This window comes from Scyliorhinus canicula, chromosome 8 (assembly GCF_902713615.1).
Source record: "Scyliorhinus canicula chromosome 8, sScyCan1.1, whole genome shotgun sequence".
NCBI lineage: Eukaryota > Metazoa > Chordata > Chondrichthyes > Carcharhiniformes > Scyliorhinidae > Scyliorhinus > Scyliorhinus canicula.
Window position 1 is genome coordinate 133979344 of NC_052153.1, and position 13887 is coordinate 133993230.

Below are 13887 nucleotides of genomic sequence, written 5' to 3' on the forward strand. Positions count from 1 at the left end.
AGCATATGGCTTGTTTGCCTTCATAGGACGGGGTATCGAGTATAAAAGCTTAAAAAGTATGTTGCAGTTATACAGAACATTGGTTTGGCCACATTTGGAGTACTGTGTCCAATTCTGGTCACCGCACTACCAGAAGGACGTGGAGGCTTTGAAGAGATTGCAGAAAAGGTATTAGCTATGAGGAGAGATAGGGGCAGCATGGTGACGCAGTGATTAGTATTGCTGCCTCACAGCGCTGAGGTCCCAGGTTCGATCCCAGCTCTGAGTCACTGTTCGTGTGGAGTTTGCACATTCTCTCCGTGTTTGTGTGGGTTTCGCCCCCACAGCCCAAAGATGTGCAGGGTAGGTGGATTGGCCTTCCTAAATTGCCCCTTAATTGGAAAAAATGAATTGGGCACTCTAAATTTAAAAAATAAAACTATGAGGAGAGATTGAATAAACTGGGATTGTTCTCCCTCGAGAGACGAAGGCTGAGGGGCGACCTGATAGAAATCTATAAAATTATGAAGGGTATAGATAGGGTGGACAGTTGGAGTTTTTTCCATGGTGGAAATTACAATTACAAGGGGACACAAGTTCAAGGTGAGGGGAGGGGAAAGCTTTTGCACAGAGGGTGGTGGTGACCTGGAATGCATTGCCAAATGAGGTGGTTGAGGCAGGTACGTTTGTGACCATTAAGACTTATCTGGATAGGCACATGAACAGACAGGGTACAGAAGGATACAGGCAGTTGGTCTAGATAGGACACATGATTGGCGCAGACTTGGAGGGCCGAAGGGCCTGTTCCTGTGCTGTATTATTCTTTGTTCTTTGCCACTGAGCTCCTAACCTCATTATAGCCTAGGTCCAAACATGGACAAAAGAGCTGAACTCCAGAAGTGAGGTGAGATGACATCAAGGCAGCATTTGAACCGTTTGGTATCAAAGGGCCCTTAAAAAATTGATGTCAATGGGAATCATGAGGAAAACTCTCCACTGTAGGAGATATACCTAACATTTTTGGAAGAAGGATGTGAAGGTCAGTCATCTGTGGGACATCACAGCAGGAGTTCCCCAGGAGAGTGTCCGAGGCCCAATCATCTTCAGCTGCTTCATCAATGACTATCCCTCCATCATAAGATCAGAAGTGGGAATGTTTACTGATGCACAATGTTTAGCACCATTCATAGCTCCTCAGACACTGAAGCAGTGCTAAATTGCCCTTAGGGTCGAAAAAGGTTAAGTGGGGGTTACTGGGTTACGGGGATACGGGGATAGTGTAGATACGTGGGCTTGAGTAGGATGCTCTTTGTACGGGCCGGTGCAGACACAATGGGCCAAATGGCCTCCTTCTGCACTGTAAATTCTGTGATCTATTAGTTTCTTTATTTTTATTTCTGTGATTTCAACTTCCCTTGTCACGGGTGGAATCGTCCTTGGCCTCCCAAACAGTGGGTGCAAGCTGGGGATATGTCAAAGGTGACGTTTTCACTCTCCTCTCCCTTTGGGGGTTGGCTGACAGGATCATGTACCAGAAAACCTGGGCCAGTACTGTTTCATTAAGAGTGCGATTTCATACCTGTCACCCTATAAAGATGTTGCTGGTACTATATTCTTATTTGGAAAATGTCTTGACAGAGTTGCTAATGCTCTCATTCCTCCAGAATATTTTCTAATATGTAGCCTTTTCATGTTTCTAATTAGGCCAGTAATGGTCCCTGAAGTTAAACCAATTAAAATAAAGTATTTACTGTGACACTTTCTCTCTTCCAGTATGGAGATAATTATCAGATATTTGAAGCCGACTGCTGTCGCACTATTACTACATTATAAAGATAGGGAAAGGAATTAGTGTATCAGCTGCTTCTGTCTACCTTCTAAGCATTTAGCCCACAGCCGAATATAGTGAAGCGATGGAATAAAACATTACAACCTCTCGAAGGCTAATCAGCAAACATATAAATTCACGCACATGCCAACTTTTCTTATGATAAATTTGAAGGTGACTTCCACAGGAACACATAGTTTACAGGAGGATAAACTTGGACAGGATACCTTTGTGAAAGAGCCCATCAAACTCACTTTGTAAGCTCCAACATCATCAAGATCACTCCAAGCAATGTACAGAATCACAGATACAGGATATATTAGGACAAATTTCAAATGCTGACCACCCCTCTCTTACCTGAAAAATGAAAAGCTGGCACATAAAAATTAAGGGAAGTTGGTTAGGGCAGACATCTTCTGCCCTATTCATATGCAACGTCCATCTGATGCAATTTTCAGATGGGCTTGTACAGCCCACCAGTCTGGGACAGGTAGGAGGCTGCCTAACTGTGCAAATTGGCATTCGACTGATTGCAGGGTTAAATCACAATTATCAGATGCAAATTGGTGAAACATACACCATGTATGCTTTGCTCATTTGTATCAGACGCTGGGAGAATATACAAGCAATGCTTAAAAGAGATGACTGGATGTCGATCAAAATACTGCTGAAGGTAGAAGGAAAATGGCTCAGCATGAGGAGTCAGCTGCCTTTCTATCCACTACGATTGGCAAACTACAAGTCTCCATTTTGATGGCAGTTGAACAAAGTCAGAAGTGAAAATGGCTGCAAAGCCCTTCAAAGCTGCTCTGGATGTCAGGAACGGACGACATGTTTGCAGATGATACAAGAGTTGAGCAAGTGAGAGGTACGTGTTTGAGAACAAATGACTGCAGCTGGACCTTGATGCAATTGGGCCAAGTCTAGTGATAAAGTATTTAACTGAGATAAATATAGTATTATGGACGTGGGCAGAACCAACGTCAAGTAAATTAAACTTACATCCTGCCCATGAATTATAATGCACATCGAGTGGAGGACTGCAAGACCCAGTGGGGATCACAATCCTGTGTGAAGCCAACAAGACTTAAAATCAGACTGCATCTCTCGAAGAAGAGCCACATTTGACTTGAAGCATTAACCATATTTCTTTCACCACAGATGCTGTCTGACATGTTGAGTACTTCAAGCACTTTTTGTTTTTCGTTCAGATTTCCAGCATCTGTAGTATTTTGCTTTTATTACCCCAGGGTAATTGGTTTCCTCATTGGAGGCCTTGGAGCAGGAGATGGACAGAGGAACGAGGCTCTCTTCCCTCAATGAGCCAAGAGGTCCTCCAGCCAAGTACTAAGAAGGCAGTGAGAGCATTTGGCCCTTCATATTCATATACTTCATCCCACATTCACACAATAAACTCAGCTGCAAGCGCTTACTTACATGTTACAGCTTGCACACTCTGTCGTTATTAAACTCTCGCAGACATATCACATAAACACAGTGCAACACACTCATTAACCCACTTCCCTCCCTCCTGCAGGTCAAGGTGGTCCTAAAGTTAAAGCAGCAAAACATTGTGGGGGAGAGGGAGGTATGGGGCAGGCACAGCTGCATGTTCTGGATACCGTGGAGGAGATGATGCTGGGGACAATGGTGGCCGTTAATAGTCAATGACGTCGTTGAGTTTTTGGGGATGATGGTATGTTCCTGCCCGAGTACGCCACCCACTGCTTCCTCATCTGCAACCTGTGATGATTTGCAATCTCCAGATAACAACTCCTGTTTTCCTCCCTCCTTCTCTCACACTGATCCTGCTCATCCGTATTTTTATTTTTAGATACTCAGGAACTTCCAGCTGTTCTGCCAGTTATATGGGACACTGAAGGGCAGGAAGAAGAACAAACCAAGAGGAAGAAGTATTTCTGGCACTGAATGAACATTGCAGGAGAGAATAGAGGTGAGATCTGTATGTTGTGAGTCACAGGCATGAATGCAGCTGATGAGCATGCATACAGAATTGCTGGGGGATTCATGGGCCTGTCAGAGAACTAGTTGTCACTGTCAATGAGGACAGAGGAATATGGCTCTAACTTGGCACAGGGCTTCTTGCAGAGTTGGAGCCCATCCTCTCCAATATGGAAACAGTGGCTAACTCCATGAGAGCACTCGGAGACACAACCATCATGCTGTGTCTGATGGCTGATGGCTCCGCTTTAATTGTAGCATGAGCAGAAGCCACGAGCTGCAATGTAAGTTTATACTGAGGTAATGAGATCTCTGCTTATTGCCATGCAAGCCGATGTGGTGTCATGTAGGCTCAGACTGCGGATACCAATATGTAAGGGAATTGTAGGGCCTCACAGCAGTCCTCTATTAGGATCACAACATCAATTCTACTGCCCTGACACTCCATCAGTGCCCCTGTTGTTGTTGCCTGTCAGCCAACCAGACCAGATGGCTGCTGCTCACATTGAGTTGGTACATTACAAAGCCAGATGTTCAAAGCCCAGAGCTGCTGGAGTGTCCACCAAGGCCATCTGCAGTCTCTCCCATTGAAATCAACATCTGCCCACCAGCCATGCTATGGCCACTATGGTAGCAGCGCTTAGGAGCACTAGTACAGGCAAAGGTATCCATAAGACGAGAATGCACAAGAATGATTAGTTGAGTATTGAAAGTGCTGTTCGAAAAAATTCTCATGAATAGTTTTGTGGTCTTTTTAAAATTCAGGGTTTTGTCCAAGAGGACGGAGACTGTCAGAGACATGGTGAGTGTGGAACGGTTGAGCAATGAAGATCTGGGATTTCATTAAGGGAAGCTGGAGTCTAATGATGAACCGATGGACAGCCTGGCTGAAATATGGATGTGTTGGCTGCTTCGTCCCAACCTCCTCATTCACTTCCTCCACTTGTGTTGGCAAGGGCTTTGCTCTCATGATGGACAAGTTGGAGAGGATGCAGCAAACTACCAGGAATCGAAACAGCCACTCTGGAGAGTACTTCACGGCTTCTCCCGAGAGTTTGAGGCAATTACTTCAACACCTCAATGATCTGCTTGATGACTATTTTCTTGTCAGCATGTCGCTCATTATCTTAGTGCTGGTAATTTCTTGCTGAATTGCACAGGGGTGTCATCAGCCAAGTGTAGAGCAGATTGCCCATGTCTCTGAGCTGCCAACTTTTGTTTTGCAGGTACAGCAGACTGGCAAAGGGTGAAAGCATCATGACTGTTGCCAGGATAACAGGCATTCACTAGCATGATGAGCTGAGCATGGTGACTCATCAGCTGCATATTCACTGAACGGTAACTTGCAACAGTAGTGAACTCGCCAACATTGAGGGCATTAAAAAATTTATTGGATAAGCATATGGATGATAAGGGCATAGTGTAGGTTAGATGGCCTTTAGATTTTTTCCATGTCGGTGCAACATCGAGGGCCGAAGGGCCTGTACTGCGCTGTATCGTTCTATGTTTTGTGGTTTTGCTGCATCTCGTCATTGAGATGTGGTGCCCACAAAGTCATGTGTGCAGCTGATGGCTCCCTGCACCATTTGCAAGTCTGCTATAGTGGAAAAAACAATTTCACACTCTGGCTACTTCTCTCTGTTAAACGAGAGGACAATGATATCAACTCTCCTGTCTTAGAGAGATCCTGTGACCTCCGAGATGCAGCAATGATTGTGAACTGAATTGTGAGATGTCTACTATGTTGCCTGTTTCAGCCCAGTAGGATCCATTCAGAAAATAATTCTGGGCCATGGTCACCTTGACAACAGCGACCTCAAGCTATGTTGCCTCTGCAAGACTGATTCCAGAGGTGGCACAGTTCTTTGAGCGCTCACTTGCCAAATCAAAGCCAATGAATACTTTTCACCTAGTTTAGGTTGTGGTAAGATAAATGCTGTCATAACATCTAGGTTGGATGAGACATCTTGCTGAGAGCCCTTCTTTATTCCTCTATCTTATTTCTCTGTGAACAGTTTGTCTTCATTGCTGCCTCTACTTCATCTCTCTCCAAGGTTGCTGCAATCATAACCATCCTGACAGGGAGCAAGTGGAAGACTGTACTAGCAACTGATGCCTTATCAACATCCAGCACCACTCCCTGCAGCTGTAAATGGTTTTTACTGTCTCACATTAATATAAAACCCTTGGAAATATGCAGATGAGATGAGGATTAAAAACATGGGGCGGGATTCTCCCATATGGGGAGAAATCGTAAGGCTGGCGTCAAACCCGGGCAGGTTTGACGCCAGCCCCCCCCTTCCCGACCGGGAACCGATTCTGGTCCCCGGTCGGGGCTAGCAGCCCGACGGCGTAAGCTCCGGCATCACGGGCTTAACGAATTTCGTTAAGCCCGCTTGCCGGAGTTAGCGCCGGCTGATGCGTCATATGACGTCAGCCGCGCATGCGGGGATTGGAAGACTCCAACCCGCGCATGCGCGGATGACGTCATCGCGCATTTGCGCGAAACCCGCGCATGCGCGGGCCGGGTTGCCCCACAGCCGCCCCGCGAATGGATACTGCGGGGCGGCGGAAGGAGAAATAGTGCACGGGCATCGGGCCCGCTGCCCGCGATCGGTGCCCACCGATCGCGGGTCCATGGCACCCTTGGCACGGCCGTGGTACTGCCGTGCCAATCGGTGCCATGGTTATAAAATGCGAGTGTTTACGGCCGTTTTTACGAACGGCCAGACCAGGTGTGTTTGCCGTTCGTAAAAACAGCCGTAAAGGGCTGGGAACTCGGCCCATCTATCAGCTGTGAATCGCTGCCGGCCGTAAAAAAACGGCGGCAGCAATTCGTGTCGGGAGTTGGGCGTGGGGGGGGGGGGAGAATAGCGGGAGGGCGTCGGAACAGCGTGGCCGTAAAATTTTACGAGCCACGCTATTCTCCGCACCGTCGGGAGTGCGGAGAATCTCGCCCACGATATCCAGATTTTAATTACCTAAATAGACTTAAAACGCTGGCTCTATTTACTTGAGAGGTGAGTAGATCCCGCACTGATGCAATGCAAAATAATGAAGCGATGAAACTGTATTCATATTTACACAAATTCTTTCAATTAGCTCGGATAGGAAGGAACGTGAATCATGCATAGAAATTGCATAAGGACTGTATTTGGTTAGATGGAAGGTGGTTCTTCTTTTCCAAAGGACAGTGAACCTATTGAACGAGCTGCTGGTTTGTGTGGTTCATGTTGATTTGCTGAATACCTTCCAAAGAGAGCTAGACGAGTTCCTGGCTGGGGCAGAGATCATGCCACACAAGAGTTAATTGAGATATTAAATATTATAAATCATCGTCAATGTTGTAACTGGACTATGTAAATCACTTTAGGGGGTGGGAGGAGAATTGTTCAGATTTTTCCCCCTGAATAAATATTTTTTATCGAGTCTTTTGCTGCTGCCAGGAAATTACATGGCTGTTAGTAGCTGGAGGGCGTAGTGAATCATGATGTATTTTGAAACTGACACTTGTTAACTTACATATAATGGTTCCCAATACAAGGCAAGTGGTGGGAGGGGGGAGATTGCTGAACCAATGCTCAATGGGAAGACATTCACTGGCCTTAGCCATGGATTGGTTGTTGGGGTAGGCCCATGTCCATCTCCTGAATTTGAACCACCAAAAAGGCACTATAATGCCAAGAGGACACGACTTTTTGATTCAAATTATGCCATCCCCTGACTGAAGTGAGTCTTGGACAACTTAAAAGCCGCAAGGAGAAACCATTAGTAGTAAGGGAACTTGACTGATTTTACCCCTTTTGTAGATCCTTCCTGCTCAGGGGATGGAAAGGGGACATATTACCGATATTCAGTCTATGTAGGTGTGTTTCCTGAATTTTTCTGTTTTGTTTCAAAATTCTAAATTTCTCTTTCCAAACCCCCAGCTCATTTGCGCAATTGTAAGAATACTGTTTACCCCTGATTCCAGAAATCCCTTTGATCTCTGTATGTGAAGTTGTGGTTAAGAAGAGACAAACAATTGCGAAAAAAGATAGTCCTGCATTTTCATCCCAAATCTGCCTGTCTGTCTTGGGAGAAAGTGCCACAAAGACAGGGGGTAGGATTTTCTGTTTCTGAGAATAAGTATTGAAGCCGACGCAGGATTCCTGGACATTCATGACAGCAAAACTAGCGCAGAACCTGGATCGATTCAGCAATTGTGGAGGGGCTAGCACCGGTGCCACATGGACCACAATCGATTCCAATCGATGAGTGATTGGCTGGGTCCGTGATTGACACTCAGGAGGCTGACAAGCTACAACCATATATACATATTACAATACCTACACACAATCATCCTGGCCAACAAGATGGCACTGGTTGTGCTGGAACACACAACTGTCAGCAAACTATGGCGATGTTGGACACCTTCCTTACACCCTCTCTGTCCCTCAGCAGCCGCCACGCTGCTTTCACAATTTTTAAAAGCCCAAGTGAACCGCCCCATCGGGAACTCGGCCCATCAGAGATAAAGCATTGAGGAGGCCCCGGAGAATACCGGGTCGGGCCCGCTAATGACATGCAGATGGTGTTTACTGTACATGCATTCTGAACCGCATAGACGCCGCTGTTGAGATGACGGAGAATTGCGATTTGGCGTCAAATCGGCGCCCATCACGATTTTAGCGTCGGAACCTATTCTCCGCCCAGTCGCATTTCAAGATTTCTGTGTCAGCCAACGGAGAATCCCGCCCAGGATTTTCATTGTGGGGGTCTGGGCTGAGGTCAGGCCAGCCAACCTAGCAGTAAGTTCAAAGGTAGCCACAGGGGTTGTGGATTCAATGGCAAAGCTGTTTACAAGGTCCGCCTGGTGCTGTGGAACTTTGTCTTTGTTTAAATTAAAACAGAAAGGCCCACCAGCTCTCATCCCTCAACTCCCCTCACCTCTCACATACTCCCCATTTCCCATTTATGTCACCTCATGCCTTCCACCCTTCACCTATGGACCTTCATTCCCACATGCCAAGTTATGTACATCTACCCACAATGCATGGCCTTTCATGCCTCCTATGCCAGGCTGTGGCATTTCCATATCCACTGAACCACTATACACCTCATAAGATCCCAGAACCCTATTGTGACAACAGGGTGTGTATAAAAAAAGCTTTAAAAACAATCATTCGTTAAAGCCAGCATTTTTTTTCTGGACTAATGTGTTTAGTGCTCCAATAGAGTCTTATCTCTCAGTCAAGGTTATATAATGATCTTTGGCTTAGAGACCATGGCCGGGATTCTCCCCTACCCGGCAGTGCGGGGGGTCCCAGCATGTTGGAGTGGCGTGAACCACTCCGGCATTGCGCCGCTCCAAAGGTGCGGCGAATTGGCTAGGCCTGCGCCGGAGTGGTTTCCATTCCGCTGGCTGGCGTGAATGGCCTTTGGCGCCGCGCCAGCCGGGGCCGACAGGACTTCGCCGGCCAGCGTAAGTCCGCGCATGCGCCGGAGCGTCAGCGGCTGCTGACGTCATACCGGCGCATGCGCAGGGGAGGGGGTCTCTTCCACCCCCGCCATGGCGAAGGCCATGGTGGGGGCGAGAGAAAAAGAGTGCCCCCACGGCACAGGCCCGCCCGCCGATCGGTGGCCCCGATCGTGGGCCAGGCCACCATGGGGGCACCCCCCGGGGTCAGATCGCCCCGTCATCAGGACCCCGGAGCTATCCCACGCCGCCAATCCCACTGGTCAGGTAGGTGGTTTAATCCACGCTGGCGGGAAAGGCCTGTCAGCGGCGGGACTTCGACCCATCACGGGCCGGAGAATCGCCACGGGGGGCCCGCCGACCGGCGCCGTGCGATTCCCACCCCCGCCGAATCGCGGGGGGCGGAGAATTCGGGACACTGTGTGGGCGGGATTGACGCCGGCCCTGGCGAATTCCGCCCCATAAATCTATTAGCCTGTTGAAGCACCTGAGTCCCAGAGAAAACATTGCTTGATTGATAACTCTGGCTGTATGATGTTTGCTGTCAATTTCACAAGGTTGACTTTCACAAGATTAAGGGGTTCAAGTGCTTGCATTTTAAGCTATTGATACTTTAAAGGGTTTGGATGAATGACAGTTTTATTGCCATGTAGTCAAAGGATATTGTTTTAACATTGTGGAAGGTTATAAATGAATGACTGTTTTTAATGTTTTTTTAAACACATCATATTATCACTATACAATTCATTGCTTCTATATAGTATTTACTGGGTCAATATGAATGGAAATGATATAGATTGGGAAAATGGGGCATGAGAGTCCATGGGGTGTAGGTGGAGGAATATAGCTTGGCATACAACGCATGGAAGGCCATGCTGGTGGGCCAAATACATATCTGGCATGGGAGGCATGAAGATCCAGAGGGGTTGTTTGGCAGGGCATGACCTGTCATGGGGGGCAATTGAACTTTTACATTTTAAATAGTCCACTGATGCAGGCTGTGGTTCACGGCACCTCATACACCCCGAACATTGACTCATTGAAAATCTAGCCTGGCTCAATGAAAATTGCAGAGGACTAGGACATGCTTATTTCCACAATGGAGCTGGCCAGCTGGGAGTGCAAGGTACAGGACTTTGACCTGAACCTGCTTGCACATTTCAATGGCATCCCCTGGAAATTGGAACCCCGGGAAAGGGATTGGCAAGCCATTTTTAAAGGGCTCCTGAGTCATCCCAACTCATTGTTCCAGTAATCAGGAGCTGGATACTCCATTCTGGAGACTAAGTTCTTCCGCTGGTGTAGAATCACCCCTGGTCTCCGCTGGCACTAGGAGTGTCATCCAGAAGCGATTCCCTCTCCTTTTCCATGCTAATTTATACGTGGAGAGGAGCTCATAGGATTCTATTGGAATCCCGGTATTAGGCCATCATTTTGATCAGGATGCCTGATACCAAGGTCCAGCAGCTGGCCCTGCTCCCCCCCTCCCCACAATGCATGTCCTGCTCTCTCCGCTGAAAGAAAAGGGCATCCTCTCCACCACCACCACCACAGGAATAATGGGCCATCCCACCAGAGCACACAACCATGAGGGTAACCAAATACCCCCACCACTGACCCCCATCAGACTGCTCCACCAGACCCACAGAACATGCATCAGACACCCCCCCTATCAGAGCCCCCATCTGACCCTCCTCCCCAACAGAGACCCTCCCCCCAATCTAACAGGTCCCCATTCATCAAACCCCCCTGCCTAAAAGCTGAAGAACAGTGCAGGCAACGGACGGAAAATCACTGCATTTTCACTTACCCTTTCCTAACATCTACTGCCTCACAAAAGCTGCTGCAGCTGTCAGAGGCTTCCTTGATAGCCCAGTACACTTAAAGGGCATGAAACCCTGTGTCAGTTTCTGAAATGCAGACCTTCTATTCAATTTGATACAGCAATATATTACATTAGCCAGTGATTGACAATTTTATTACTCCTCTTCAGTAATTTATCTTGCTCAGACAGAATAACCTTTCTGTATTCTGTCCTGTAGCCAAAGACAGAATCTCAGCCCCCAGCATTCCACTCGTTCATACCTTTTTGCGACCTGATTATGGAATTTCCACTGCCCACCATTGGTGGCGGGTTTCCCGATCCAGCGCAGAATTGACCATGGGCCTACAAACTGGGGCCTGATTGCATGTGCAGATTGGGTGTGGCTTGTCTCACTGCAAGTTATCATTGTTGTACAAAACCACAACACTGCGGATGCTGGAAATCTGAAATAAAAACAAAAATTGCTAGAAACACTCAGTAGGTCAAGTAGTATATGTGGAGAGACAAACAGATGGTGGGATTCACCACCCAGCGATGTCGGAATTGGGAAATGAAATTGGGCAGAGAATTGTGCATCAGCTCCAAATCGAGCTGGCACCGTCCATCTAACAGAATGCCATGCTCCGGTGTCTTAACAGCAGCATGAATGTATTCCACACCGCATGCCAACGTGGGCATGCAAATTGTACAATCAACGGCATTGGCATATCAGTAGCGGGTCCTGTGATGCGCACCACCATCAGGAGGAATTACCGGAGGCGAGGTTGAGGGAGAGAGGTGGTAGGAAAAGTGTCCAATATCACTATAGTGTGGTGACAGTTGTGCCGCTGGCCAGGGGAGCTTCTGCCAGCTCTGGAGGGAGTAGCTGGGGGCAGCCAGGAGGTAGGCCACGGGATCGGGGTGCAGGGGTACGGGCCACCATTGCTGCAGCCTACAAGACAGCCATGCGGGTGCGCAAGCTGCTGACTGCCCACTGTGAACTTAGCGCCATGGGTTGTATGGATGCTTCCCAAGGCCACTCCCTAGGTAGCCTCTGGGCCCAGCCGACCCATCAATGGGATGGGCAACTCCAGCGCAACCAATGCAAGCTTCTTGGCTGGGATTAGAGTGTGTGGGGAGTGGAGTGCTTATATGCAGCTCCTGCTTGCCAGGCTTTCCAGTGATGATCCCAACCCCAGCGAATCACATGCCAGAATTTGTAGGAATTGCACGAGTTCCACATGGTGCCTGTGCTAGCCCATTAGGATGTCCTGAATTGTTCTGGGATTGGTGCCGCTTTCGGGGCTGGGGAACTCCCGCGATTCAGTCCTGCCATCAGCACTTAGGGCTGGATTCTCTGCTTTCGGGACTATGTCCCCATGCCATCGTATTAACTGTGGAATTTCATGCCAAAAAAACTGTGAAAGGGCCACGTATTCCTCGCCCTGCAGGGCACTAGCCGGGAACCAGAGTAAATCTAGCAGCTTTTTCTGCAGATGCAGGCCCCCGCACTTCTGGGTCAGAGGCTGCGCATGGCTGCAGCCTCCTGTGACTGCGCCGTGCTCCATGACGGACTCAGACCACTGAGCTGGACATTAAAAATAGACCCCCTGATTGGCTGCGGGTCCGACCCTGACTGCCCACCCAAACACTGCCCGGCCGCGTATAATACCCCTCCTGCCCTCCGATCGGCCCACCGCCGACCAGGGAGGCTGAGTCCACAGCCGCCACGCTAGTTTCCTGACCGGCAGGATCATGAGTGGTACACGCCGCCAGGGCTTCGGCCCGTCGGGGGCAGAGTATGGCTGAGCGGCCTCCAGAAATGACCCTGCATCGCGATGTACTCTCCGAGTACGCCGTTTTTTGGGGCCCGCAGAATCGGAAAACCGCGCCGGTCCCGATTCCATGCGGGGAAATGGATTCTCCGCCCTGGCGCTGGCCGCGATTTTGGCGTTGGGGTGTGGAGAATGCAGCCCTTAGTCTCTGAAACAGCGAATCCTCCCCAGAATGTTTCGGGCCGAAGACCTTGCATCAGGCTTTTTGTTTTTATTTGTCGTTTTTGTGCCGATTTGACAGCCAGAAAACGGACACAATTGGGCGAGATTCTCCGCAAATGCGGAGAATCGTAAAGGCTGCCGTGGGACAGGCCGTGACCCACGGCAGCCTTCACGCCCACTTCCGGGACCGATTCTCCCCCCCGGGCGGGGCTAGGAGCGCGGCCCCGTGCGTCACGGCGGCGCGGCCTTGACGACGGTCGTCAAGGCCGCACGTCAAGCGCCACGCCGGCTGACGCGGCCGATGATGTCGGCCACGCATGCGCAGGTTGGACAACGCCAACCCGTGCATGCGCAGTTGCCGTCTTTTCCCTCAGCCGCTCCGCACGGCCCGCGTTCGGTGGGCTCCGATCGGGGGCCTATGCCCCCCTTGGCACGTCCGTGGTACTGCCGTGCCAATCGGGCCCCCAGATGCCCCAAACAGGCATCTGGCACCCGTTTCATGACGGCAGCGAACAGGTGTGTTTGCTGCTGTGTTGAAACGGGCGTGAAGGCCCGGCCGCTCAGCCCATCGGCCTCGGAGAATCGCCGCTCGCCGTAAAAAACGGCAAGCGCCGATTCGTGGCGTGGGTCGGGCATGGGGGGGGGGAGGGGAGAATAGCGGGAGGGCGTGAAAAATGTCGGGAGGCCCTCCCGCTATTCTCCCACCCGGCATGGGGGCCGGAGAATCGCGCCCATATGTCAGTTTTGATGAACTTGGAGAAAATTTGTATTTTTATGAATATTTTTTTATACTTGGTATGTGCATGAATTTCATTTTATGCATATTGTAGTTTGCATGAGTTCCTGGTAGATGAAAGGT